We start from the raw sequence: 5552 nt of genomic DNA, 5'->3' as shown, positions 1-5552 counted from the left end.
TCGACTTGCCAGAATGGGAGTTAGTTTCAATTGCCCTGAGGGGAATGCGAGCGGCGGATAAGTCACATTTTGTTTTTCGTGGTCGTCCCTGCACTTGGGAAGAACTTTTGCTGCCATTGTTGCTATACTCGCGTTGCCGCTCTCGGACGATGGACACCGTGTAGTTAAAGTTAAGCCCGTGAGCGTCACCGAGGGGAACACCGGATTACCAACATCAGCTGAGTCTGCTAAAGGGGAATCACGGCGTTGTTTCAGGTGCCGTCGAACAGGGCGTTTAGTTAGTACTTGCTTCAGCCGAGGACACCTAGAGTCAATAAATGACGCCCGACTTGGCAGTGCCCGCATCTCGTGATCGTGCGGTAGCGTTCTCGCTTCCCACGCCCGGGTTCCCGGGTTCGATTCCCGGCGGGGTTAGGGATTTTCTCTGCCTCGTGATGGCTGGTTGTTGTGTGCTGTCCTTAGGTTAGTTAGGTTTAAGTAGTTCTAAGTTCTAGGGGACTGATGACCATAGATGTTAAGTCCCATAGTGCTCAGAGCCATTTGAACCATTTTTTTTTTTTCGACTTGGCAGTGACCCCGGGGTCGAGACTTTAAACCATGATGTGCCTGTGTCGCTGCTCGATCATCACCCCCACTGCCTTATACTTGTTCTCGAGTATGTGGCGAACCTATTTGTGCCCTTTTGGATTCTGGTAGCTCCTTCTCATTGTTGAGCTTGGAATGGTTTCAATGGTTTCTTGAATTTGGTCATCTTGCTAGACCGACGCCCGTCCCTTCTTCAGTGCAGAGATGTCGGGTTGCCAACGGGCAGGTGTTGCCTCTGCATGATTGGGTCCGAGAGAGTATCTCGGTTGGGGATTTGTCGTCGCCCTTGTCTTTGGCCTTGGTTAAGGAGCTGCTGGTAGATTTGATTTTGGTATGTGGCTTTATTGGTAAAACTGGTCTTGTCTTTGATTACTCGGGGTAAACCTTTTTCTTTAAGTTCGGTTCTGGTCTGAAATTTGGGTTCTGTGAGTGTACTAAACGTAAGGTACATCGAGATGCGGGAATGCTGGCTGTTGATGCTAAGGTTAGTGAGTTTGATCTCACCCATCTTTCTTCCCAGCAGGCCTCTGAACTAGGGGTTTGTTGGAGAGGTTCCCAGAGCTTCTCTGTGATAGACTGGGGGTTACTAACGTTCCTGACTACCATATTCGTCTGTCTGACTATATTCCCATCAGGCAATCCCCATATCGTCCCTCACCAACTAAGATGAAGATATTAAGGGTAAAGACCTCCTAAAATGCTTGATCAGGGAGTTTTAGGCCTCCTACATACGCTTATGCCTCCCCTATACCCCTCGTCCCTAAGGATCAGGGGCAGGACTTCGACCTGTTGTTGACTACCGTCGCCTAAGTGAAAAGGTTCTCCTCGAATCAGTTCCTTTACCTGATTTTCATAACTCTTTTACTTGGTTTGCTGGGGCTAATTGGTTTACTGTGTTCGACCTGAATCAAGACTATTATCATATTCCCTTAGCCAAAGAATGTAAACATGTTACAGCATTTTGTACTGATTGGAATCTGTTTGAGTTTAATAGGGTCCCCTTTGGTTTGGCTACTTGCGCGGCCGCCTTTACTTGTTTGCTGGATAATATTCTGGGACACTTGAAATTAGTCTGCGTTTACAGTCACCTGGATTACCATTTGGTAATTTTTAGTCGTTCGCTTCAAGAGCACATGGAACATGTCCAGCAAGTTTTTACTAGGTTGCAGGGGGCCGGTTTGACTGTTAAACCCAGTAAGGTTGAAACGCCCCCTTTAAACAATTATACATGACTGTCCTTAAACTGACACACAATATTTTTAGTGCAACGCAATCTGACTTTCAATAATCCCTGCAAAAGAGTGGCCCTGACAAATCACTTACCTCACAAAAATCTTCGTTACTCGAACTACTGCAATACAGCGAGCGCCACTACTGCCAGCTAAATAAAAGATTCAAACTACGGAAGGCACTAACTACTGATAGGCATAGTTAGCAAATGAAAGATTTTAATAGAGAACAAGCAATGTATTTACCTTAATAGTGTTGAAAAATCATAATATACATAGCAGTTCATGACATCCAGTCTTACAAATTTCAAAACTCCGCCATTCCTCTCCCCACATCCACCACTGCTGGCGGCTCACCTCCAACTGCGCAACGCTACGCGCTGTTAACAGCCAACTGCCCAACACTACAATAGCAGACAACAATGCAAACTAGCCACAGACTGTGCACAGCACAACCAGTGATTTTCATACAGAGTGCTACGTAACGTTGCCAATAAGAAAACATAAACAGCCTACTTACATAGCCCCCACGCTCCCCACAAAAAATTTTACAAATTGTTTTGGGCACTGGCCAATACAGATTTGAAAAAATTTTTCATAATTACGGTAAGAAAGAAATCAAACGCACACACTTTCTAATACAATGTTGGTCAAAAGCTAAAATTTTCTCACAGTCCATAAAGACAGCCCTCATCGTTCATCACAGTAAAATAGCAGTGTTTTTCTCAAAGTCTGAGCAATAAAAGAAAATGCACACGGAAGTAGTGGATTTCCATGCAGTCTTGAAGAAGGAGTGCTGTCCTTCCAACGGAAAGACAGTGTTGACTCTTGTCATGCAGACAGGTTATGGGCCACAACAGAGCAAACCCACAGCAGAGTCAGTCGAAGTTTTGAAGAATATTGGTAGGTAGGTCATCACAGAGTAGACCCACTGTAGTCCTGGTAGAGATTACGGTACTGGTGGGCCACCAGAGGTGCAGACCCACTGCAGTCCTTCCAGAAATAATGGTATTGGTGGGTCATCAAAGATACAGATGCACTGTAGTCCTTGTAGAGATGGCCAGCAGCCATCTGTTGTGACTGTGCAGGTGCACAATCACCATTGAAGAGTCTTGCGGATAATATAGCAAGTCCATAACCACCACTTGTGCACTCACAAAGTTTTTGGAATTATCCTTAGAACCAGCAATGCTGTTATCCAGTCCCTTGCTGAATTTTTAACACACGGGCAAACACTAACAGTCCCTACTTCCCACATATTGTCCATATACTATGACCAACAGAAACGTGTGCAGTGAAATGGAACTTACAGGTTACTTAATTTGATGAACTAGTGTCAATTACAATTTTATAATCTAAGAAGACAATTACAAAGGTACAAAATACATCATTAAAGAACATAACAATACAGATAGCTCTGTAGTAGTACAGGCTTTACAAAACAATAGAAATAAACAGATACATCAGTGTTACAGGAATTATGACATAAGTACATACATAAAGATCAGAATAACTTTTGAAACATCACCTTCACATATGTGCAACAAAACAGAATAAATAATGTGTAAACATCTTTTCAAAGTAAATAACATATTATCAGAAAAATTCCACACCATAACTCTTATCAGCTAAACACATAAAGACAGGAAGAACACAAATATACAAGAGTACACAAACACATAGTGGGATAACACAAGGAAAGGACAGGGTATGTTTTACTGCAGTATTTTGCAAACAAAACTTTCTTTACTTCTCGGAGATCTCCCTTCGTTCGTCATCATTTCAAAAAGTGCTATCTATACCTGCTTCCAGTACCTTTTTTGTAAAACTTCGCAATGCATTTCTTCCAATTCATCACAACTCATTCTCTTATATAGTCTACCCCCTCTTAAGCTAACTTAAATCTACTGAGCTCAGATGCTAAACTAAGGGACAAGGCAATGCAGCAGCATAAACAATTAATACAAACAGCAATGAAAAAAATGGAAATTGTCAAAGCAAGCTGCAGTAAATCTAAATTACCAAACAATGCAACATTACAACTAATATGAGCCAATGTGCAGCAACAAGAAAAATAAATCAGTAGTAAAACTAGCTTAACAGAGTAATACAAAGTGAAATTTAGTAGCACTATGCCTGGTAAACAGCAGCAGCAAATGCAATAACGTATATCTAAACATGACAAAGCTCAATCAGAAAAAATATTACACTAAAGATGGCCATGTCTAATACCTATGTCACATCTTAATACTAGAGTGATGCATCACGATAAGTTACTGTAGCAGACAAGTTACCAAATCGTTTAAAAAATTATTTATGCAGTTCCTGTGAAGGGAAATGTCTATTTGTGCTCTCTTTTCTAAGAAAGTACATCATAAATGTATTCTTTCCTGGGTCTGTAGACAGAAAATAGTGATATTAGTACATCTATTAAATTTTATAATAACCAATGCTGCAATGCAGCTAGAAACTAGATATTAAACGAAATGATCAAATATATATAGCCTATATAGAGCAATGCATGAAACGTCATTCACTAGGCAAATGGCGTCTCCAAAGGCAAAAGAATCTCTCAACTAGAAAGACAATAAATGTAAAATGTTTCTCATCATTTCATTAGGCATTTCAGTAAATATCATAAATTAAGAGCTCCACAGTGTAATCGTATGTTTTCAAGTTTGAGTGTGTCATATTTGCGATGCTTTCTAAAAAGAAATGTCAATACTGAGGATAATGGCCTCCCTCTTTTTTTTTACCTGTGCCTCTGAAAAGGCACACACTAATGGCTTTTTCTCCAGGTGTCTGACACAGCTGGCCGCTCAAGATGCATTATGTCAAGGTCACTTGGCTTTCTCATCGAAATATTTACGACACCAGTTTGCACTGCTGTGACAGTCTCATATAAAAATTTCACAGTTCGAGAATTTGCATTGCAAATCTGTAGAAACAAAATCCTATAAATATAACAGTGTCCAAAAAATATTCGTCGGCATTGTGATACATTCATGCATTTAGACACATTTCATAACTCTTAAAGTATGATTCTTGGTTTCCAACATACTTTTTCACAAGTCAGAGTCCCTAACCACTACTCATTATTCCTTACCTTATTACACATATACATATTCGTCGACACTTCTTCAATATTTCATCATAATAAATACGTAGCATAATCAAATTCTTCATATAGCATCAGCTTATTGATCATAAACATACCGCAACAGCGTAATACACATCGTCATCGCAACATCATAAAACCTCAGCCAAATCTCAAAAAAGGGGTAGCTTTCTGCAATAATGTCAAAACCTAAAAAAAATTCTCAGCTCATTTCAATAGTGTCATCTACCTCAAACGTACTTTAAAAAATCATGCTCCCTTATCAAATACATCATTCAAAGCTCTCATAGTATCACAATGGTCCCAAAAAAATATGAACAGTTCACAAAGTAAGGACAAAATACAATTTCATAAGTGTGAAGTTACCCAACTGTGTAATTGCGTAAACATGTGTCACTGATGTGGTAAAAAAAATGTTTATCTCTCACTTAAATGATCAAATAGCTGTGTAATTTGTGTGTTAGAGAAATATAGTACCGATGTGTAAAGTTGTATAAGCAAATACCATATTAGCTAGGGCTCCTTGTGCATGCCAAACACGTGGTACACAAAGTAAACGTGTACCCCCCTGAGGATTAATGTAATTATACCCTCAGGTGTTACAGATTACAGCAATGGAA

The sequence above is a fragment of the Schistocerca piceifrons genome, chromosome 2 (assembly GCF_021461385.2).
Source record: "Schistocerca piceifrons isolate TAMUIC-IGC-003096 chromosome 2, iqSchPice1.1, whole genome shotgun sequence".
Taxonomy (NCBI): Eukaryota; Metazoa; Arthropoda; class Insecta; order Orthoptera; family Acrididae; genus Schistocerca; species Schistocerca piceifrons.
This window is presented reverse-complemented; position numbering follows the sequence as displayed.